The sequence below is a fragment of the Corvus brachyrhynchos genome, unplaced genomic scaffold (genome assembly GCF_000691975.1).
Source record: "Corvus brachyrhynchos isolate BGI_N302 unplaced genomic scaffold, ASM69197v1 scaffold229, whole genome shotgun sequence".
Classification (NCBI taxonomy): Eukaryota; Metazoa; Chordata; class Aves; order Passeriformes; family Corvidae; genus Corvus; species Corvus brachyrhynchos.
The window spans coordinates 7,299,066-7,324,386 of NW_008240042.1; the positions used below are offsets into that span (position 1 = coordinate 7,299,066).

At 37.5% G+C, this 25,321-nt stretch overlaps 1 protein-coding gene across 6 annotated transcripts in view; it reads left to right on the plus strand.

The window, feature by feature from the left end:
• Positions 1-25,321, plus strand: part of CCSER1 (coiled-coil serine rich protein 1) — a 562,152-nt gene that overhangs the window by 129,930 nt on the left and 406,901 nt on the right. The gene's annotated exons all lie outside the window — the stretch shown is intronic.

Consider the following 25,321-nt stretch of genomic DNA (forward strand, 5'->3'; position numbering starts at 1 on the left):
AAGTCAGAGAGATGATACCATGCTAATTCGTGGAGGAGCTGTCATGACCAGGATTAAATCCCTAGGAAAAAATTGATGAAAGTTGAAAACAAAAATTAATAATTCAGTAATCATAGCCAAAGATGACTCATTATGAAATAGTTTTTCTGTCAACAGACCTGTTTTCCATTTTTTCCTGCAAGGTTGCAGCCTCCACCAACTGCTTTTGTCAGTGAGCAGTGCCTTATAAAGTAGTGGTGAATTAATGTTGCCCAGAAGGGCTCATTGAAGAAGACAGCCTTTGCTACAAGAATTGCACACTTTTAGATGAGGCCTTAGGTCAGCCTTTTTGTGCCCTACAAGAAAACAGTAGCATCCTAAAAACCAATTGTTATTGTTGCGTGAAGGGTACAGGAGAAAATTTGTTTGACCTTTGCCTTCGCATGCAGATCTTGACAAAATATGGTCACTTTCATTGCAGGTTTCTTTCATCTGTTTGTTAAAGCCTTCCTCTGCTGTGCTACTGCAGCTAATGATTTTACAGTGCTTTCCCTAGCAAGCACCAGCTAATCATAAGGTGCTTAGATTTTTTCCTTAAGTCTCAGTACAGAAATTTAATAGGGGTTTCAGTGCTTCAAGGGAGAAAAGTTAAGTAGTCTGCTAGCTGAGCTTCCTCATTATATTACCTTATGCTTAGCTGCTCAGATGAAATGAATAATAATTTTCTTCCTTGGCAGGATTAGCTCTTCAGAAGCACCATAAGCATCCAGTCAGGCAATTCTGCATGTTGAACTGTTTTTAATACATCCATTTGAATACCAGTTTAATGTGGTTTACTATGATTCTGCCATCGCACATAAAATGGCATATCTTTTATCAATTTTTTTTTAAATTAATTTTGAGCTCACTATGTGTTTGGGTATATATATGTAGCTAATGATTCGTGGAGGTGTACATCTCTTATGCACAATATGCATCAGTTGTTTGAATAATTAGATAGAGGCACTGAATGTGGCCTATGAAATAGAAATATTCAAGCGGAAATCCTAATCTGCCACAATAATTTAATGAAAAGGTTTGTCATTGCCTCTTGTAAATCTTGAACAGTTATCTTGCAAAGCCACAACAGCATAAAATTTAGCTTAGTGAAACAGAGGTGGTTTTCTAATATCCTGGGGTTTATCAGCTATGGAAATAAGTATTTTAGAAATAATATATAAAAAAGCCCTGAAATTTTAATAATGGAAATGAATTTCTGTCACATGGACCACTGCTGTCTACTGCCCAGGCTAGCTCCAGTGGTGTGTGGCAGGAGTGGGGACATCACCACAAATTTCTTCTGAAATGTGTGGTGTTTTAAGTAGAGGGTTAAAGAGATCTTGAAACTAGGTAATAAGGTGGAAAAGGTCTAAATGCTTTGTTACTGGCAGTGCAGAAGACTTTAATATATATAAAAATAATGAGAAAAAAAAGTAATAGCTCCTCTTATTCCACGCACCTGTCACAATGCATTTCCTACCTCGCAGTTACCTGGCTTTCCTGAGAGTGAATTTTCCAAGATTTTTCTAGATATTTTTCCTCTAATGGTTCAGTCTCACATTTTGGCTTTAGTAGCCATAGCTCAGAAAAGAAGGCAATCGAAGTAATTTTCGATCCAGTACGGAGTTGTCCTTCGATGTGGTGCAGAGCCCTGTGCAGGAGGACATGGCCCTGTCTTTGTCGTCGGTACGAGCTGACTCTGTAGCTGTGTTCTATTTTCCACATTAATAGATTACAGCTTGTGGAAGAACACGATAGAGTTCCTTTGGACTTGGGACAAAGGGAAGTGTTTGTCATTTCTTAGCTTCTTAGCATATTATTGTGGGCCCATTTGTCTCATGGCATCGTGTGATGGGATGATGAAGGTCAAACTTTACTTGCCAGAGAGATGTGACAAACCAGTGCTAAATTATTGCGTCTCGGTTGACAGCAGTTAGTGGTGGAGAAGGCCTTTGACTCAGCAATTCAGAAACCCAAGAGTGTTAAAAGAAGGCATTCCTTGCCAGGGAAAGCTGAAATAAATCACATTGTAGACTCATCTGGCTTTTGTGAGATGTTGATTTGCTTTTCTGCCTTTCCCCCTCCTCCTGCACCCTCCCCCCCCTTATATAATGATTTATTTAATTTGTCAGTATTTTACCATTCTCAGACGAGCCTAAGTAAATTATCAGGATAATAACAGCATGATTGCTTTTCAAGATTCTAATGGCTGCAATCTCTGTTTTTTTTCTGTGATCAAAAGTCATGGTGGAAGGTGCTAAGTTAATAAATTACAGGATCTATAGGTGCTAGGAACAATCTAGGTTTGTCTTTCATGAATGCTTTTGTGGGCTAGGTAGGGTTTCCAGTGTCTGTTGGAGAACAGCAAGGGGTGTACATTTTAGATGTGGGGTTTATGTGGTGTGTTTAGAGTTGTTCTTCTGTATTTGGATGTGTTAACCCAGTATAAGTTTGCTTTCTGTAAACTTCACTGAATATTTACTGGTTTTGCTGAGACTTCCTGTCATTAAACTCACTTGGAAGGAGATTTGGGAGAAATGACTGCATGAAGCACGCAGAGAAAAGCAAAGGGAGTTACGGTTTTATTTTCTGTTTGTTTCTTTCTATTTTTGTGTGTGTTTATGAAAGAATTTAAGATATTCCCCTGGGCTGGAAAGCATTTTGCTTCTCTGAACGGGAGCAGTTGCTTGGAATCAATGAGGGCTCCTGTCATTGATACCAGCTGGAACATTAGTCAACTTGTTGCAAGATTTGCCAACAAAACCTGGCCATGGTAAAATAAAATTTATATCTCCAAATATTTCAGGTCTAAGACTTGTCACATATATTTTTCAGTTCACACTGCTCATTTTTTGCTACTGTTTGAGAACTACAGATTCACTTGCAATTTTTTTCCAAAATGCTGTACCTTGATTATTTATCTCTTCTTTGGGATGATATATTAAACTAATTTCTGAAAAAGCCTAAGCATTTTATATATATTTTTAAATGAGTATTTTATCATGGTTGTGAAACAAATTACACTGTAGATAAATAATTCAATTTTTTCACATAGGAGATAATACTACTACTACACTGTATCTCAAACACATCCAGTATTTATCTGGTAGTTAGTTTTTTCCTGAGATAAGAATGAAATTGTATTCACACTTAGAATTTTAAACCTGTTAAACAAATTAGGTATCACCTTATATATTTTATTACTTATTTTAGAAAGGATTCAGGTAATGGCAGATTTAAAAACTACAAATTAGGAAGTTTATTCAGTTAGGTTTTAATGTCTTTGCTTTATTGTATTTCTGTTATTGTAAGAGTGAGAACAGGAATATTTTTACAACCTAGCAGTACTTCAGTGGTGTGTAAATTAATCTTTTCTTGGCAATCTGAACTTACTTTGAGTGTCATATTTCAGCAATTGTCTGGGTTTCTTATCGTGGTTACATATGGTTGATGTGTTCTTATAAACCAGTAGGCCAATCAAAATGCATGTGTTAATATTCACTGTTAGCAACTCAATACCAAATACAAACTATCGAGTGGTTTGCCCTTAGCAGAAATCATTAGAGGCACAAAGAAATAAGGAAGGCAAGCTCTGACCACTCTTCACTTGTCCACCAGGTGCCTGAAGTTCTTTTGTGCAAAGCTGCTTTCTGTCTTGCCAGTGCCCGCTCTGTGTTGGTGCATGGTGTCATCTTGGGAGTAGGAAAACAGCTCCATTCTTGCTTCCTCCCTCTGGCTTGCACTCATTTGGTAAAATAAGGGTGGAGCATGTTGTCATGGCTTAGCTGCCTAAACACAATAAACAAAATCTGAGTGTCAGTCTGGCAAATGTGATCTGTAACAGAGCAGGTGCTGGACAATGCAGGTTATAATTTTCCAGGCTGGGATGTCTCTGACATCCAATTTAATCATCATAAATGGAAAAGATTTCAGAAGGTCTCCTCCTGTGAATGTTTCTTTTGGATTATTTTAAGTGTTTCTGTTCTGAGCCTGTTCTACTTTTAGGCAACTTCTCTACCCACTTTAGAGTAACTTTAGGTGCTCGAGTTAGGGCTGTGCTTTCTGCTCCAAGGAGCTGGGTTCTCAGCATCTGTTGCCTTGTTCAGTGTCACAACCTTTAAGTGTCTTTTTTATCTTGCCACAAGTGACTGGATCACTCTGCATAATTTACTTGACATATTTAGCTTGTTTTGTTCTGGTTTCATGTTTGTGAAGAGAGTACATGTTAAATGAGTTATCTGAACGGCCGTGAAGAATGGCATTGTCAAGTATTTTTAAAATCTCAGTTTTAATTGCATGAAATTCATACCCCAGATTCAAAATGTGTGCTATTTCATCAAGTTGATCTTACTCCTTTTGTCATGGCTTTTATTCCTTTTCCTGCATTGAAGTACTTCCCATGATTGCAAGCTGAAGATCATAGTCTAGCGTAGCGCATTTCCTGTGAGATTTGACTCACTCTTCATGAGAGGAAATGAGTCTTTCTCTGTAGCAGGACAAGTTAGTGCCCATTATTCCTCACAAAAATATGTCACCTATTTGTTTGAACATATAGCTGGATATTTTTTGTTCTTTACAATTTTGTCAGTGTGTGAGTGCATATGTAGAGATATCAAAGGAAAATAAATATATTTAAAACCAGTTGTTGCCATTGCTACTGGAAAATAAGACAGAGCTGACTGGGAGATTAATAACTTGATGTGACAAGAATTATTGTGCTTTTTAAATACTGACAGGTTATATTGGATCACTATTTATGTGATTAAACTTTGACTACTTTAGATCAGGTTCATTGGTGTATTTGGGGTTTTTTTTGTTTCCTGTTTAGAGTTATGGTGTCTCCTAATCTGTGTTTGTGAGTGCCAAGGTTATAGTTACAAAGTGATAAAACAGATTTTGTAGGGACCTTATTAGACCCTTCTGTTGCTGGACATACTGAAATGTTGTGGTTTGAATTTTAAAATCTTGACTTTCGGATGATTTTTCACTGGGACACTGTTTATTATTTGGTTTGAATATAAGCAAGGTATAAGAATAGATCCAAAACAGGAGCCATTAATTGCCCTCATTTTCTTATCCTAGAGTGGGCTGAAGTATAAGAGGATCTCTAAGATTCATCTGGGTTAGGGAGTAGAGGGATAGGCAGAAAGAGTCTTTTGTATAAAGAGAAAGGGAAACTTGAGAAGAATGTAGTGTTAAAATCGAGTTTCTTAAAGAAGAAATAATGAAAAGTACGTGAACAGTTACTGCTTCTCTTGTCCTCTAAAGAACAACATAAACCAGATAAAGCCCTGAGGGAATGAAGAGCGTTCTAGCAGCAAATGCCAGGAGGAGTGGTGGTATCTAAGCAGTCCCTGTTTTGACTTTAATAGGCAACCCAAACTTCTCAAAATGTCTGAATTCACCCCCAAGGGAGAGTCAAAGGTGAATGATGGGGTTAGCATGTGAAGAGAAGAAAGTTGTGTTTAAGAGAAGGTACCTTCCTGGGAAGGCTGCTCTCCAGCTGTGTCCCATCTCCTTGTGGAGGTGGCAGCTGTGTGCACATCATCCCTGTCCTCCTGTATGTGCCATGGTTTTTGTGGAAATCAAACCTAAGCACAGACGCTGGAGTGGTCCAGGACTGACCACAAATGGCCTCTGGCCTACAATTTACACATAACACGTGCATCTCAGAGCAAACCTGAATGGTCACCAGTTAGGATACAGTTCATATGTCAGCTACAGAATGCCTTTAGTCTATTTTTATGATTTATTTCCATCTTTGGTTGCAGATTAAATGTATCACAGTGAGCAATCTGGAAAAAAAAAATGTTTAAAAGAAAGTAGTTAGCAGATCTGAAGGTCTGCTGCAGGTGAACTATTAAGCTGGCAACAGGCAAAAGAGTTTGCTCTATGCAAAAGTCACCCTGTATTTTGTGCTGTAGCTTTTCTAAAAAAAGTTAGAGTAATGCTGTTTCATAATGCCGTCTGTCTAAGTCTTTTAGGAACAACAGAGTTTGTGAAGTTGGTATGTTTTGTTGTGACAGATCCTAGCAGGATTGGCATTAATTGAAACACATCTTTGGAACGGGAGTGTTCAAAACTGGTAACCACAAGAAAATGTTTTGATGAACAAGTAACCTATGTAAGAAAGATTGATTATGGTACTAAAGTTACTTGTTATATGATATTAGTGAAAATGGTGTTTAATTTGTAGAACTCTTCCTAGTCTTCATAGTCTGGCTTTGGAAACATGTTACATGCAAGTATTATGTGCAAACTCCTTGTTTTTAGTATCAGCCAGCTTTGCATGTTCCATATTACTAGAATTTTCTCCAAAAGAGAGTTGTTGTGACTGCAAAATCAATCGCAGAAAGGTTTGATGTAAAAATCTCTTTCAGAAAGCTGGTATAAAAATCCCTCTAGTTTTCTAAAATACCACTAAAATCAGATGCTAAAATAAAAGGATAAAATGTATGTTACATTCGCTAGAGGTAATGTTTTCCAAAGTGCCTGGAAGTACAAAACACAAACAAATGTTTCTGCTTCAAATATTTGAGCTGTTACGTTTCACTGCACGCAGTTTAGTGTACAGTGAACACATAGCCTAGATGACAGCTGACTGTAATTCTTCAAGTCAGGAATTTTTGAGTGTGTATTAGGGTGTATACTAAGCTGAATGTGTGTTGTGGCTGAATGGGAGGTTACAAACGAGTCCAAGCTTCTAGGTATGTGGAAATTCTGTTTACTGCCCTACTTGAGTACTTTTGGAAATAGAAGATCCATTTTCAAAGTTTTTGAAGTTTGTTTGTCCAGTCAGTCTTATTGAAACTTTTTGGAATTTTGATCCATAAAAGGGCAAACTTCTAAAGAAAGAATAGGATTTTAAAAATGCTGTGTTTTGCAATTTTTATTGTGGGCAAGGAGTCAGAATAATTGTTAGATTTTTACCTCGGATCTCTCTGTTTTTTAGGCACCAAAGTACATGTAAGGTTGTGCTAAGCCAGAGGAGACTTTGTGTCTCAGCCACTTAACCTTTGCTTTTGAACTGTTCATGCTTTTGTGGGTACAGTGTTCAAGAGGAGCAATGCCTGTCGCTGTGCTCCACACTCCTTGGAGGGCTTTAGTCTCGATTCTGAAAACAAGAGCCTGTGCAATTGAAGACAGGACACATTCAGCAGAGATTTTTGGTTTATGAGTTCATTCATGCTCCACGTGGGAAGTGACTCCAGCATGCCATGCAGCACTGATTTACCAAAATATGAATATTGATCTAGTATCAATATCCAACTGAGAAGGACAAAAACTCTCTTAACAGTTTAGAGTTAGAAAGTGCATGTTTTATTTGGCACCAGGCACTGTGTGGGATAGCTCCCTAAGATGCAGGGCCCCGATCCAAGCAAACACAAAGCTTTTTATTTACAAAAATTATGAATATCCAAAATACAAATGCATATTCATAACATTAGCACCTCCCAGTCTCCGCTTCATATGGAAATGAGCTTACATGTCATTAAGCATGCGTAGTGTGTGTCCTGAACTGAGTCGGTGGTCTTGAATTGGGTCAGTGGTCTTAAAAACATGAAGTAACTCATCTTCCTCATTTTGACCTTTTTGCTTCTCTGAACTGTAACAATCCTAATTACTTTAGTGACCTCTAAGTTTCTCTTGCGTGACTTTTGAACGGTTTCCCACCAAGGGAGGAAATTGGTAAGCTACACTGACTTACCAATGTTTCTATTCCTCATTCTAAGCACAGCTAAACAAACACGCAAATGACAGATCATCAGTTATTTGGTAATCAGCTACTAACATCTTAAAACCCATTTCAGGTCCAGCTCTCCTAACTCTAGCTGGGCCCAAATTCCTTCCTGTTCTAACTAATTTCAACACAGCTCGCCTGTAACTAAAATCTTTATGTTTCTTCTAAATCTATGTTTCAGCACAGTGCTTAGAGGCATTTGTGTGGCATCTCGCTCAATGCCTTGAGTGGTCTCTTCACGTGACAGTGAGGTTGCTGTCTGTAAATGTACTCTGAGCATGAGAAAGGGGCCTGATGATTCCCCATTGCACCAGAAATACCAATTCGTTAGGAAAGGATGCATCTCAAGAAAGACTGCAGAATATATCAAGCAGCCTTTTTGGTGAATGCTTACATTATATATTAGATTTGAAAACAATGGTTTGGGTTGGAAGGGGCATTAAAGGTCATCTAATTCCAACTCTCCTGCTGTGGGTAGGGACACCTTCCACTTAGACCAGGGCCCCATCCAGCCTGGCCTTGGACACTTCCAGGGATGGGACAGCCTTTTCTAGGCAATCTGTTCCAGTGTCCCACTAGTCTCACAGTGATGATTTTCTTCCTAATATCTGTCTTAAACCTACTCTCTTTCAGTTTCAACAGATGGATGAAGCCATCCCCCCCTTTCCTGTCACTACCTGCCCTTCTAGAAAGTCCGTCACTGGCTTTCTGTTAGGCTCCCTTTTACTACTGGAAGGGTGCAATTAGGACCCTTCTCTTCTCCACACTGAATAACCCCAGCTCTCTCAGCCTTTGTAGGAGAGTTGCTTCAGCCCTATGCAACTTTCCTGAAGTGTGATAGATAATAGAGTGTCTGTGGACTTTTTTTTGTTTCCCTTTTTTATATAGTGACACAACTTAAGATTAGTTGTCAGATCACATTCAATTCTCTGAAATATTCTATAGTTTAGATGAAAACAAGTCTTCACACAGAAGAAAGTGAGAAGAGCATTTATGCCAGTCAGGTTTACGGACATTGTTCTTTCCCTCACAGATTTTCTTCCCCCTTTTCTCTCCCCTTTGCTGGTAACTATTGTATCAATCATAGGAGATCTATCAAATTAAGCTTCATGCACCCCAGTGAAGTTGTTTTTATGCAAATATGGTTCAGTTGTTTTAGTTTCTCATTTGTGAGAATTTTTAGTAGGAAACCTGATAAATCAAAACTGGAAAGCCAGTGGGTAAAGCAAGGTAAAAAAGCAGAGTTCTTTCTTGAGTAATGGCCTTGGGGCTTAATTTTTTTTTTTCAATTTAAAGGACATTGATTAAGTTTAGAATAACATAATTTTGTTAAGCATAGCTTAAACGAAATCTGAAATGCTTTAGGATCACCTGGTATACTGGCATGCTTTGACTAAAGCACAGGCAACTGGACAGGCTCCCCCCATAGCTCCTCCTGTGCATTTTCTTTGAAGCCGAGTAGTGCCCTCAGGGTTACCCCTGATGAATTTGGAACATTACATTTGTTCAGCAGTGAGGCCTGTTCATTTGCAGCTCTCTGCTTACTTGAGAGATTTGCGTGTTCCCTAAAAGCATTTGTCTTAACTGCATGATGGCAAACAGTTTCTGTCACTGCAGAGAGAAACCAGATACCAAATTGTGGTTTCAGCAAACAGCAATGGGGCCACGGGGACAGACTCTGAGAACGTGGGGAAAAGACCTGCCAGTTGGCACCATCAGATCATTTAGGAATTGTGTAAGTCTGACTTTTTACAATAATTTTTATGTGCCCATGGGATTACACTTTCTGACAAAGACGGTTTTAACATGTAGAAAGACAGTAAACTTCAACATATTCTGGAAAATAACCACCAACACTTGGCACAATTCTAACAAGGAGCTTCCAGTGGTTTCTTCTTCAGCTTCATACCCATTTAAAGCTAAGCTTCTATTTTTCGTAGTTGTGTTTGTGAAATCTTTCATTTCTGCCCAGGAGACTGTAATGGGCTCAGGCATGTCATTCTGCACTTTAGAAGAATACAATTGTTAACTCCTATGTATGTGGCTCAGCAGTACTTCCTTAATGCTGAATTGATGGCTGACTTCTTACTATTGCAAGTTTCAGCTAGTGAAAAGGTATAGAAAATGCAGTTATCAGTGAAAATAAACTTTTCAAGTTCTTAGTGGGTGGTATTTCTTAATTAGGTTGAAGAAAGAGTCTGTGAATCACATATAAATAGGCTCTGTCGCTTTATATTGCCAATCACACAATGTTAAAGTCTGTGTCAGCAACATGATGGACCTTCACATCACTAAGTGGGTTTTTCTGTTGAGCATGGAAGGAATCGTTTCTGTGCATGTGAGTAGCATTTAGATTTGGCCTGTGCATCTGGAGAAGCTTTAGTGAAGATGGTACTGAAATGGGCACTGGCTGGCCTAACACTCTGACCTGTTTTCCAGTAAAAGCCTTTGCAAGGCTCTGGAGATGGAGAAATCTCTTTTCCTTATGTCTTTATACCTGTTTAATCCAGAATCGTAGTATTTTACATTCTTCCTGACAAAAATAACGTCACTCACTATTATTTTGTGCCTGTCAGTTTTAAAAGCAGAAACACCAGGGTGGACAGCACTGAGGTGAAGACAGATGAGAAGAGTCTGACATTTAATTGAGACTGAGCACTCTTGATTTTAACCAGTAACATGGCAGATTGTTTAGTTCTTTTTCTGGTTTTGTTCTACATTAAAAGTTAGTATAAATTTAAATTTGCCTTTATTTGCCTTCATTGCATGTACTTAGACTGAGAGTTCATAAGTGACGTTTTCCTGTAACTAACACAATTTTGTAAATTCCATAAGATGAGCTGATATGTAGCTTGATTTGCACAGTGATCTCAAATTTATTTTCACTTTAAGAGCTCTAGTTTAACTACTCAAGTTACTTAAATCATTGTTTTCTGCCACATTCAATGTTCTTCATAGTCAACTTGTAGTGTTTGAATAAACAGCTCAGAAAACCCAAGTATAATGCAATTGCATTATTACGCTTTGGTTACTTGGCAGTTTAAAACTCTTTTCTTCCAATTTGTAATTTAAGCCTTTATTGGTAGACGTGGTATTAAGTATAAGCTGAATATCCTCAAAATATTTTGCTTCTGTTTCAAACATTTAATGGTTTCTCTTGGCCTTTTTAAAGATAAGATGCTATTTTAGTAACAAGATTTCCTTCCAACTGAAAATTGCATATTTTTTTAAATTATAAGGACTAGCTATTGCTATGTTTTTCAAAGGATTTCCAATAAAATTTGCTCGGAGCTGTAATTCTTTTTCCATTTGATTGAATCCATTTTGCATTCAAGTAACATTAGAGCAGTTTCTTTGCCCTTTCATTTTTTCTTCTTAATGAAGGCTGAGGAGGCAAATTGAATAGGCAAAGAATGTTTTCCTAGCAGTAGCTTTACACTCTGCAGCAAAGAGTCAAATTTTTGGCTCGTCTGTATGTTTAAAATGCCTCGATTTCACGTCCCACTTTGGAGTGTGTATGTGTCTAAGCTTATCCGTCTCTGTTCGCTTATTTGGTTACATTATCCTTTTCTGGGCATTGTAGTGGCTGCAGGGGTTTTTCCTTGAATCCCTGGAGCAATCCCCTTCCTCTCCTTGCATTAACCTGCTCAGTTATTCGTGGTTACCTGCAATAGCAATGGAAGAAATCATCACGTGCTCCCGTGGTGCTGTTAGAGCTGCAGCACCTCCCTTGCTTATTCCATCTTTTTTTTGTTTGAGGAACTTGTGGACAGCTCTTACAGAAGTGGAGAAATTTTAAATTTTGTGCAATGTGTTTCATTTACTGGACTTTCCTTTGACTTGTGATTGCACAGTAACCTGGGAGGGACCTTCTAGGATTGAATCCCATGACATATTTCTAGGTAATTTCAAGTTGCTAAAGGAAGAACTGGCATGTCTCACTGGAGACACAAATAACTTTCTTTTTGTGATCAGGTGTCATCTCCTGAAACTGCAATGTCTGTTAATAACTCCTTGTCTCAACAAAGTAAAATCTTCCTCCATTCCCTGTTTCTGGATGACTCAGTCTTTCCACTTGATTAATAAAGTCCACTGCTTGAACATTTTATTCTATATTATTCTCTAAAGAGAACAACTCTACATAACACAAACATCTATATTGGATTAATTTGTGAAGCCTATTAATAGCTCTGGACTGAGGCCAGACCCAGTAGTAATTAATTGCTTTGGGATAATACTAAGTTTGTGACTGACGCTAAACCCCATCACATGGTGTTTCCACTGCTGGAGCAAATGAAATATTGGAGGTAGCATTCTTTACAGCAGTGAAAGTGTGCGGCTTATTTTGCTGAATTTAGCATTCTGTGACAACATATGAGACCTCATCAAGTGACAGTTTTCTTCTTAAGATTTTTGATTTTTAATTTTTTAAAAATTTCAAATATATTACTACTCGGCACTCTCCGTTTCTTACTGCTATGTCTTCTCTCCCAGTATAATTTTTCTCAGACACACTAGTTTGTGAGATCTTGTAGGGTTTATTAGCAGTGGAGCTGCTGATGGATAGACTTCACTTGAACATGGGTTTGACACATTGATTACATTTAAAATTTTGTATTTTCTTTGCAGAAGAAAAATAATTAATGTTTTGGAGTTTTTTTTATTTCTGTTTAGTACTTAAATTTCAGAGTGATAATAAATAAGCTTACAGAATTTCATGCTCTAAGGAGATAATTGTTGAAATTATATATTTTGTATATATATATATCTATAAATGTATAGAATTAAAAACCTAGTTGTATGGAATCATTGTTTTTCATACTAGAACTTCCCTTGCTCTTATTTCATTTTAGCATTTGACATGGAAGATTTCACAGCTTTGCTCAAGGACTGCAGCTTCCAAAATTCACTTTCCAAAAGGGCACCTTGTTTGCCCCTAAATTCTGTTGACTGGCATCTGTCCTACTTGAGTACTGTGGGTCTTCTGTGTTCTGAATGTGTTGGAAATCCACATAGACTGATTTATTTTGGTCAATAGAAGAAAATCCTGGCCATGTTACCTTCTTCACCCAAACACCTCTACCACTCAGAAATGCGGTTTTCAGTAGGAAAAAAGGGGTTATGTGCATTTGGTCAAGGTGCACTGATGTACAAGATGGGAAACAGAACAAAAAGCCCTGCTTGCTGAGGGGGTTACTCTTTCTTACTCTTTACTTACATAGAAGCCAGCACAAGTTGTTCAGAATTTTTTGTAAAGAGAAAGAAAATCCTTGAAAGTTATGATTAAAGTCTTAAACAGAGGGAAGTATTATGAAATTTATAGAATAGCTGTCAAGTGAATCTTTAATTCAGTAGAAATAATGTAAAAATCTTATTGTATTCAGTAGAGCCAGACTTCTAAACACTTTATAAAAACTTTTGAATGAAATTTTTGGCTTGTATTCAAACAAATTGATTTAATATATATGCTTGACTTCATGTACACATTTAAAATAGATTTTAAAACTGAATTACAAACGCCAGGTACATATGAATTTCCTCTATAGTATACTGTTAGTGATACCACAGAAATGCATTTTTATCCTTCTCATGAATCTGTTTTCTGGATTTCCTCCCCGTTCCTGGAACCAAGTCATAGTACCGGGCCATCAGTCAGCCAGGAAAAGTCTTAGGAGGATTATTCCCACAGAAGAGCTGCTGTTGCTTAATCTACCAGACACAACCCACTGTCAGAAAATCCCTTCATCTGTTTTTTCTTTGTTAAGGTATAAAGAAAATGAAGGTACAAAACCATCATGAAGTTAGCAACGTTTCGGTTTTTTTTTTTTCCCCTAAGGCTTAAGTAATTGTTATTATTATTAATTCATTATTACAGAAGGTTCTGTAATTTCTTGAAGCGGGGATTGTCTTCATGTGTGCTGAGATCAGCCATAGCAGTCTTTTAGTTGACACACCACCACCAGCAGTAGTCATTATTACTTAATTAAGTAATTATTAATTAATATGTTCAGTGCAGTGTTTGCACTATTCAGTGTTATTACACACATACACATTACTGTCCACATTTATTAAGAAGCAAATTTGAGGAAAAAAAAGAGAACACATTAATGTTCTATGAAGTTTGAATCTAGAAGAAGTTTAAACATCACTGAGAACATTTCTCTAAAAATTTAGATGTAATATTTCTTGGGGAGTATTAATTGGTAAATGCGACTTTGGATCTCCCTTTGGCCTTTGCCCTGAGTCTTCAGTTAGCTATTGTTAAATTTAGATTTAAAGAATTTTCAGTTTGCTAAAAAATGGCGATATTTGTCTTTGTCAACTGGTAGACATAGACAAACTTATTTCATAAGTGAATTATTTATTACATTTATGTAAAGGGCAAAAGTTCAGTTGAATTCATTGGAAGGTCTTTTCACTGTTCATTTATCTGAACTAGATCATATGAGAAAAGTAAGAGTTCTGAGATGTAAGATGCATTAGGCTACAGCAACATAAAGCAAAATAGTGCCTTGCTTTTTATTTTACTTGGAGGCTTTTTTTGGGCATGGTGGTTCACAGGTTAATGTTGAACAAAAAGATGATATCTGGATGATAAAGCACAAGAGAACGAGTATTACTTCAGTACCACTACAGAGGTGGGAGGAAATAATTCTCTTGGAATATTGAAGTTACCCACACAGAAGAAAAACTAAAACTTAATACATAAGTCAGACACAAGCAAGAAAACCCATTATGACTGACTATTAAAAGAGACGGGGAACATATTTGAAAGTAATGGCATGCAGAATAGAACTTATTCTGACATACCATATTAAACATGGTGCTTTGCCTAAACTAGAAATGATACATCACCCACTATTTATGAAATAATAGTAGACATGCTTGAAATAGTCAGGAATGGTAGGATGTTTATATAGGCAGTATGCTGTTAGAAGTGAGGAAAAGTCAATGCTGTAATGGATTATGTAAATAAAGAAATATAGATAGTATTTGAATGTAGAAGGAGACTAAATCAGCCTAATAATCATAAAATGGCATTGATTTTCTTTGCAAAAAGACAAGTTTGCAAAGTTATTCTTCTTTATTTGCTAAATATAGTGGCTCTTGAGGTGAGATGGTTGTGTGGATTGTTCTTATATCAACTGAGGTGCAATGAAGCAGTAAAATTTATACCCCCATTTTTATTTTTAGCAGTGTACGTAATGGCATCGGTACTTTAGTCCTTATATAACAAGCTCTTTTATAAATGCAGGGATGGAGGAAATGATTGCTGTATATTAATAAAGTGAGACTGGTTACCTCATCAAAGTTACTTTTGACAAACTAGTTTTCACTTAAAAGCTATCATGAGAAGAATTGATGTTACCCATTTCTGCTTTCTGACTGGTCCACTTTCCTTCACAGTTACTTTCCTGTAATGCTGAACTTCTTGAAGGTTTTGGAATCCACTATCAATACTGACAGTACCCTTCTCAAAAATTTGATATAGAACTTGGTTTTTGGGGGCAGGTTGCTGGCCACTGTTAATTGGTGGTCAATAGGTTATGCTGGAGTAGAACCGTGCACATGTGTATCTGTACTGCTGGGAAGTCATGGTTCTCTCTGGAATGGTTGGACATGTGTATCTTCTTGCCATGGATTTATAGGTGTCTGAGACTCATACCTGTGAGGGGAATTCCTGGCAGGCACACACAGGGTGTTGTACTCCAGCAGTCGTATGAGGTCGTCTAGGTTCATATTTGGTTATCACAGTTTACAAAAGGCCATTTATAACCCTACACAGCTGAGAGCTTAATGATCCCCTACTACTTGTAATATTAGGAACTTTTGGCCTAGATTAATTTGCAGCTTCCAGTTCTCTTTGCTGAGGAGTAAACCCTTGAGGCTTTAGTTGCACTGCAAGAAATTAAAGCTATACTTATGTTGTTGTGCTGTCAGTTTGCTTTCTTTTATCTAAATGGTGAAAGACAGGCCTTGAGTACAGACTAGAATGTAAAATTCCCAATGCACTAGAGTGAGACCAAATACAAATGTGAGTCATTGGCATGAGGGGAATTTGCCAAAATTGCAAATAAGATCTGTTAGAAATGAAATGTTTCCTGTTGAAAAGATCTGTAGCTTTTTGCAGATGTCGGTGACGGCTGCAAGCACTGAATGCACTGGGATTCAATCAAAATATCTTAATAAATATGTCTTAGAGCAAAGGAAATTGTGAGAAGAATGAACTTCCCTTACTATTTTAGTTCTCTTAACACTGTCTGTCTAACTAAATATCGATAGGAGGGCACACTTCCTGTTTATATTTCTGTATCTTATCTAGAACTAAGAAGTCAGTTTTATGAAGCGTGGTAGGGATTTAATTGTATAAATATGTCAATACACATAATTTTCAGTCAAAAGTCTTGGTTACATCTTGTAGGTCGAGAGGCAGATGTTCTATTTTTTTTTTTTTTTTTAAGCTATCCTGTCTCTCCTCTTTCAGGAAAAAAAAAAAAAAAGATAGAGAAATCTTTACTAGATCAAGCCTTTTTGGAGATTTCTCACACATGCCCTGCACGCTCCATGTGCGTACACAAGATTACTGAATATTGATGAAATTTTATGTTATAGGTTATGAACTCAAATTACAGCAGAATTTAATTCCTGGTCAGAAACCTGGTATCTGACCTGTTTTTCTTCCAGTGTATAGATTTTGGTTTTATTTTGCTACTGCTCATGCCAGTATAAACCCCTGATACCTTGAGTTTCATTCTTATGTATTTGGCATAAATAAGCCAAGGCCAACAGTAGAACTCTTGAAAAATAGGAATTCTGACCGTACAGTAAAGATAGTAAATAATTCATAGATTCTTCTAGCTAGTTGGGATCAGCAGATCATCATGTCTGACCTCTTCCTTAAAATAAAAATAAGAATTTCATTCAAGTACTCTGCTACTAAGACTGTTACAGCGAGGTATACTTATAACCAAGTTCAGTGTATTTGCTACTCTAATCAAAATGCATCTAGTTACTTTTCCTAATGTAAGGAAGTTGTATGTGAGACAGGTAGGAGTTTATTTCAACCATCATGAAACTTAAGACCTTAAGTGGGGTAAAATGTATGCTATGGAGGGCCTGAGGAAGGCAAGAAATTTAGCAATACTCTGGTTAGGGCAGAAAGTGTTGGTGGAGGTCACAGATAGGTAGTTACAACATTGAGGGTCATAATTTCTGAAACATTTGGAATAAAAAATCCTGGTTCCAGATGTAGCTTGTGTATTTTGTATTTCAGAAGCAAGGATTCATGTTTTAGAAGCAATCATTAATGAAATTTAGGATAAGCATCTATTTGTCTTAAATTGTAGAACATAGGAAAATTGTTTACTTCAAATAGCTTCTAAATTTTCCCTGAGGTTTCTTACAGCCTCTGCTCTGGGAATCTTGAAGAACATAAGTGATCACATCCTATGTTTTGTGTATTTTTAAATGAAAAGGATAGAGAGTAAAAGCGTTCTTGAATTTTACTGTAGTGGTTCTGGCATAGGGGATTCCCCTTCCCAGCCCCCCAACACTTTTTCACCATTTCATGGGCGAAGTGCTTTTCTGTGTTTCTGTCCTTCATTTATATAAACTGCAAGAGAAAACAGGAAGTCCAGAGTGGTGTTTTTTTTAATACTGTACGTAGCACAGCCTCAGTTATTAATTCTTTTCTGGCTTGAACCCCGTGGGTTTAGCAAATGTGCCCTAATGCAATATTTTCATCCCGTTTCACTCATGCCTCCCTTCATCCCGTTTCCTGCCTATCCCAAAGAAAGGCTGGAGAACACACTTCCAGAGTCTGATGGCAAAATAGCTTGATGGCTTGATTGCTCTGTTGACATCAACCTAACAGCTGTGGAATTTTCAAACATTTTTGTAGGAAGGAAAATTAGGAGCTTAAGGATATTGAAAGCCTACAAGGTTATATTTTCGTTGGTGATTAAATCCAAAGAAACCTTGTGTCTTGTGGAAAATAAAAAGTAAACAAAGGAGATAATATGGAGACAGCCTCATACAAAAAGTGCATCTGCAACTTCTCTATTTCTAGATTTACTTCCCGGACTGAATTACTCCATGAATGTAATTCTGACTCCAGGTGACCTGATTTGGATTTCCTCTCTGTGTCAGTGTCATTTAGAATATCCTTGACTATTCTCAGTAACTCTCTTTTCTGTACAGATCCAAGGGTAAGGGCTTCACAGCATAAATTCATTCCCTCATGTGTCAACGATTTAATTTTGAAGCACAAGTCTTTCATCCTCTTACTTTTCAAAATTCTTCTACCAACTAGAACTTACTGTGCTGACAGATGCTCTGGAGACAAGGGAAGTAGCAAGATCTTAGTTCTGGTATTCTGCATCCATTCAAATTTGGAAATTTTTTTTCCTCTATATGATCAGTGATTCATCTTTTTGGAGTCAATAAGGGGATTAGGCATCTGACTCTAAAGGAAAACACCACAAGTTGGATGCAGAATCCTAGAAAATTAGAGCCCATGTAAATTATGCTTTGTCACTCAATTTCAAGTTGATACTGTCAGTCAGTCTTTTAAATTTGTCCTATCCTTCCTCTTACGAATTTTTCTTCAATTATTTATGAAATACTATTTTAGTGTCTCACTGCTGTTCTCCAATATGCTGGGTCTCAATTTTTATTTTTTTTTTTAACCCCTACAATTAATTCCTACATCTTCTGGCTTGAATTTCCAGCAAATAAATCATTTGAATTTCCTTGCTGTGATGATAGGGTATAACGGGGTGTGCTTATTGATATCACAGAACAGGAGCTAAGCCTTTTTGTACGAGAAATGATGTCTGAAGCAGTCATCACTTTTCTTGATGAATTTTAGGTTTCACGTTGGGGTATTATTACCTGAATGAGTGTAGATAACTAATTTTTTCATATGTAAGCAAACATTCCCTGTGTATGCAAAACCTATTTTTTGTGAATTTTTCCTGTGGAGAACTAGAATACATAAGATAGCAGTGATGTGTTCATATATCTTAGTACTTATTCTCTCTACCCTCAACCTTACTTTCCTTGTTGTTGTTCCTCTGTGGTGTACATCCATTGAGTCCATAGTTCCATTGATTCAGCGACTATTCTTTATTTACCTGTATGGTTGTAGCCACATTTATATGTATTAAGAGCCATGTATTCCTAAAAATACAACAATAATATTGTCTGTACTGCCAGACAGGTTAGAAAGGATAACATTGCACTGGCTGTTGCCTGTCACCTTCGTGAAATATTGTTCTGCCAGTAGCCATTGATTTTTGTGAATCATTCAGGGTTTATGGAGAGTAGTGATTTGGGAAATGTCAAGACACCAATCACAAGGTGTTATGGAGTAGTTTTGTTCACAACTAGTAATCATTTTTACCAGTAAAACATTTTTATTGTGTAGTCCTATACTCCTGTCAGCTGTTGAAAAGTGTGACTGTGGAACATAGGTCTGAACGCAGCCTAGGCATTGTGTGTCAGTAAGTCTACAGCTGCCTTCAACTAGCACCTGCCACCAAATGGATTGCTGGGGTTTTCCTCTGAAAGGACTTACACCCTACATTATGCATTTAAAAAGGCTGATGAAAATCTGGGAGCAAGTGAAGAAAGAATATAGAAAGATAATGCTGATATTTTAGTGGGTAATACAAATTTGAATTATGGTAATACTGTTATTGTCTGCACTCCAGCAGTGTGAGCTTTAAGAAAGGAGTGCTAAAGCATCATCAGTCCAGGAAAAAAAGAAACCACAATCATCACAGCAGTGTGATGCTACTTTTGAAGGAGAAAGAATAGAATATAGTTCGGGAGTTTATGATTCTTACTGTACATTTTTCCTTTGCATTTTATGTCTTTGAGTGATATTTCCATATGGTAAAGTGAGTGATATTAAAGCAGAGGTCTAGGTATTTGAGGCCACTCTGCAGCACCTCTTTCCTCTGTCAATGCTATTGGCAGTATAAGGTTACTTATTCAACCCCTGGAAGGAGACAATGTTTACATGGAAAAATCCCTGTAGCTAAAGGGAACCACACTCAACCCTAGTAAAATTCACCACCTTGCATAGAGCTGTGAAAGAAATTAGCTCAGTTTGTGGTTCTCTAGACTATTAAATGACTGATTGTTATTTTTTAAGTGAACACTGTGGTACAGAGAAGCTCAGTCAGTAATTTCCCTAAAACCATTTAGCAGGTAAGTTCTTTAAGAAGAACCTGCATTTTTGAGTCCTAATATTGTATATAGAGTCGTTCTGTGTATTTGAGAGGAAATGCTGCTGGAGGTTTAATTTCTCTGTTACTATTTCCAGTAAACAAAGAAGAGTGGACAGGGAATAAAAGTAATATTAACTTCACAGTTTGTATGTGTTCAGGAAAACACAGAAATCAATGGTGGAAGTTACAATCAGGGTATCAGTAGTTTTTTATGACTATTAATACTCTAGAAGTATTTTTAAAGCCTGTGTTTTTAGTAGGTGGCTGGGGAAGACATACAGTTTCATCTCCGAGAAAAAGAACTTGGTGTCTAAAGGTACCAAAAGCTGGAATAAGGTAAGAGGGAGAAGTACTTGGCAATTAAATCAAAAGTGAGATGGAATACATTTGCAATGGAATGAATTAGTTGTTGCTAAGGGTTTTCTGAATGCTGGAAACAACTCTCTTACAAGCACAGTATTTTCTGAATGTCTTTGAAAATCTCTCTTGGAACTTGACAACTCATTCGATAGATGTCAGCTTCAAGGTTCAAAAAGCTTGGCATATAAAATTCAGCTTGGAATGGAAAATCTAGAGCAGCTTTCCTGGCAGATGCTCCCAGCAGCATCACAGAAAACTTCCACACTATAGGTGATGGGATTTTAGCACAGTTGTCTTAGTGCTAGATTAATTTGTAGACACTGTTCCATAGTTACTTGGCATTAGGGCAAGTTAATAAAGAAAGAATCAAGTTCACATGAAGAGGTGTGTAAATCTTGACAAAAGCAGCTGAGTTAGAGCATGAACTTACTCGTGCGGTAGCAATCTGGGCTGTTTTCTTGAAAAGAATATAGAGCTCTACTGATTTTTAGCAGATAACCTTTTTTTTTTCCTTTTGGGTGGAGTGAAAGCTGTTTGAAAATACTGTATGTCATTAAATCAGTGATAATTTTCAGACAGAGATAAAAATGTTCGATTTGTCTGGTTATTTTCATAGAGTGTTCCGGCCATTAGTAGAAGTAGATTATGTGCCTTGTTCTCAATCCAGATTTCTCCGAGGCAGTTTATTATTCTGTATATATCATCTTCTTAAATGTTACAGATAATGGAAATACCTGATGGTTGTTTAAATGGAAATGTGTATGGCTTTTCTTAAGTTTTCCCACTGATTTCCAGCATTCTTTATATGCTGACAGGCCATTTGTCTCAGTGCTGCTATCTATAATATCATGTAATATTATGAAAGGGAAGCCCCCTTTTTTTTTGCGTACGACGTAAGTTATTGAATTTAAGGTTTGACTTTTTGACTCTTTCTATGCTCCTGGAAAGAAGATATGAGATCTCTGCTGCTGCTCTCACTTTTAAATCATGATTTACAATTCTTTTGGTCTGTCTGAGGACAATTTTTGTTGTTCTTGTACCGTAGCAGGTCACACAGAGAACTCCTTATCAGACATTAGGACCCAGCCGGGCTGGGATGAAACAAGTATACAAGATTAAGATAGGACACATCACCTAAAGAGTTTGCAGTGGGTGTATGTGTGTGTTTGTATTCTGTGATTGGGATAACTGCAGACCACTCCTTTTGGTGGCTGTTACCTGTGTAGCTACTGCACCTGGATTCTTATTGTAAGAGGAGGGGCAGCCGTGTCCTGGGGGGCACCAGGCACAGCATCGCCAGCCGGGCAAGGGAGGGGATTGTCCTGCTCTGCACTGGGGCAGCCTCACCTCCAGTGCTGGGGGCAGGTCTGGGTGCCACAGTGTAAGACATTAAACTATTAGAGAGCATCCAAAGGAGAGATACGAAGGTGGTGCAGGTCCTTGAAGGGGAAGGCGTACAAAAAGCGGCTAAGGTCACTTGGTCTGTTCAGCCTGGAGAAGGGGAGATTGAGAGGAGACCTCATTGCTGTCTACAGCTTTCTCATGATGGAAGGAGGAGAGGCAGACTCTGATCTCTGTGGTCACCAGAGAGGGAACAGCCTGAAGTTGTGTCAGGGGAGATGTAGGCTGGATATAAGGAAAAGGTTCTTCACCCAGAGGGTGTTTGAGCACTAGAACAGGCCACAGGGAAGTGGTCCCAGCACTGAGCCTGACAGAGTTCAAGAAGCGTTTGGACAATGCTCTCAGGCACATGGTGTGACTCTGTGTGGGCACAGCCAGGAGCTGGACTTCAATGATCCTTTCTGGTTCCTTCCAGCTCAGGATGTTCCGTGATTCTATGATTCTGCGCAGCTATTTTGTTATGCATTTATGTAAAGTAATTTCCCATTGAAAAGTTTATCTTAGTTGAATAGATATGTGTGATATGCTCATGCCATGCTGCTTCTAAGACAAGTAATTTTTGGAACCTGGTGCCAAAGGATTGAATCTCTTCTAAGATGGCCTGCATGACAATGGAGGCAAGATGCATTGCAGTGTTTTCAGGCTTTGAACTGAGAAGCCTGTAGGTATTTGGACAATTTTTGATAAATAACTTAGTAAAAATATTGCAAAGTCTGTTACAAATCTACTGATAATATTTTTCAGGTTTTAAAGAATGTTTAACATCTTTTACATTTGGGGGCATGATTCTGCAGAATTCAGGAGAGAACTATGATGTTTCTACAGAATTAAAAAAACATCCAGAGAACTAAAGAATGTTTTTTACAATACCAGAGTCAGAAAAAAACGTATAGAAAGAAATCCACTTGAGACAGTGGCTAGGGAAGTGTTGGTAACCGAATAGCTTTAAAAATGTAAGTAAGAACTTCCAGACACTTCCGCTGTTCAAAAAAATCTTTTTCTAATTCGTGGTTCCCAAGTTTATGCCTCTAGGCATGCTCAAAGTCAGTTAATTTTGACATCTGGCTCCTTCTCTTAGCTCCGTTGGGATTCACAGAATAGGCATTGCCCTAACTTCTTCACCTGTGGAACCAGACGTTAGAAGGATGCTAACAGTGTTCTTTCAAAAAGCCACTGAAAACACATTAAAGAGCAGTTTCAGGTTTTATCAACTCTCTTGCATAAACTTCTTTCAACATGACAGAAGTATTTCTACCACTTTCTCAGTGATTTGATTTTCATGGTATTTCTCCACTTGAATACTGTTTTTCTGCTGGAAAAGAAGGACCTAACTGGCATGACAGGAAATTTTGGTACAGGTGAATCGCAGACTTCTGCTTTATCCAGCAGGTCAATGTTGTGAAAACTGGACTATATTTGGGAAGCCTTCATTTCAGTCTTTCTGACATAAGGACATGAAGCCTTAGAACCAAGTAGAGCTCCTGAATTAAATTAGTATTCTGAGGATATCTGCATCAGTTTTGTTGGAGGTCTTCTGTTTAAATTGGTCAGAAAACCAGTGGAGCATTCAACACTTTCTGAAAAACTCCCCATAGTTTTGTGGTTGAATCATGAGGAGGAGTGGAAACATGCAGGTCAAAAGTCCCTGAGGCAGAGGGGGGATGTCAGTCGAGGACATCTAAATGTTATCCCAGATTCATGTTATCAGGCTATGAAATAGAGAGGCTTAGCAGCTCATAGATTTCTTTTTCTGCTAATGTGTAAAAGTAGTTACCCTAATGTTTCTCTAATGCTTTTAAGTGCTTTCTACCTTAGCATGCTTTTCACTGAAGAAGCCATTGAAACGAGTGTTTTCCCAATAGAAGGAGGTGATTTTTGCTGTTGCTGTGATATGTGCAACTTAGCATCACCATCTGCACTCCATTTCTACCTCACATAAATTACTGGTTGTTTAATTTAGCTTTTCTCTCGTGTCATTTATTTTCACATATGGAGGTAGCAGCTTTACCAGGAGATAATAGGAAATTATTAACTTGTTTCACCTTACATTCCCACAACCACATGCTGCTGTTTCTTATAATAACCTTGGCTTCAGTAATGTGGCCCTTTGTGGGATCTTTCAAGTGTGCTGTGTAATTATGTTGCGAGTACCAAATGAATGTAGACTGTCATTCCATTACCCTACTAATCTAATATGGTGATAGAGGTGTTGTTTGTATGATACTTTCCCACTTGTCTCATCTGATAAAATTCTGTTTGAAATTAACTGTTTCCTTTTTCTGCAACACTGATGGATTCTGCTCCACAGTTCAGCCAGTGAAGGAGTGAGGAAATGTCTGTGAAACTGCTAAAGCTGAGTTGGTAAAATTGATGGAAATAATACTGATTTCCATGTTTTGAAGAAACATTGCTAGCAGCAGACTCAAAAAAATTTAAACCATTTCTGGGAATTTTTTCACTGGTTTTAATGGGGAAGTGTAAAAATTTTTTTTTTTCTGAAATGTTTTAACCTGAAACAATTACGAATAATTCTTGTCCACACTGCAAAAGAAAATAAATATGTTTATTTTCTTTTTAGTTCTGTATTACTTGCTGTCTTCTTATCACTGAAGTTTTTCTTTGTAAACTCCTAAGTAAAATAGAGCATAAATAATTTAAAAATATAAGGGGGAGAGAGGCTGAGACTCTAAAACTACGGAACATATTCACCATGGGCATTTAAATTCTTTTTGTTATCGTTTAGTGCTGAGTTTGGCTCCTTTCAAGAATATTCTCGTAATTGGCAGATTATGGGACTCTCTGCAAGGAGATGGCAGTAAATGCAATTTGCCATCTGTGGGCAAATTTTTTTGTGGCAGCATACCTGTATCAAAAATGGTTGTTTATCATCATGCTGTGTTTTGAAGTAAATGTCCAAATTTTCTAGTACTGCAGACCAGCCTCTTCAAATGAAAATTAATGGAGTTTAGCTGATTAAGCCATGTGAGGTCTGACCCTGTTTTTCAAGATGTCCCCTATTGTTCAGAAAATGACACATTGGTAATTGTTAAGAAGGACATGCTAGTGATTCATAAAAATAAATTGGTTTTGGAAGGTGGGAAGTTGAAAATGCAAGCTCTAGTGCCATTAACAGATGGACACCTCTAAGTAGATATTAACTTGCTGATAATTGCAGTGGATCACAAGTAACACATTCACCCACTCTGGTTTCCAGTATTTAACTTCACTGGTTACAAATTCTTTAGTTTGTCTTAGAAAAGGTCATCATGTGACTTTCCTTCTGCTGCAAAGAGACACACATTTCATACCATGAAAAAACTCCTTGATTTGCCCTCTCCTATGTTGTTGTTCAATAAAATGAAGATTATTTCTGTTGGAGATGAAGGGGATAATTTTGTGGATCATTGTAATAGATTAATTAGTTTATGAACCCGAAGTTCTTTAGAGGATGCCACGAATATTTATGATGTCCTTGAGTTTTACACTGGATCTGTAAATTAACTGAAAGATGTGTAAAAATTCATACAGTCAGACAGCTCCCTCCTGGCTACGCACATAAAATGGC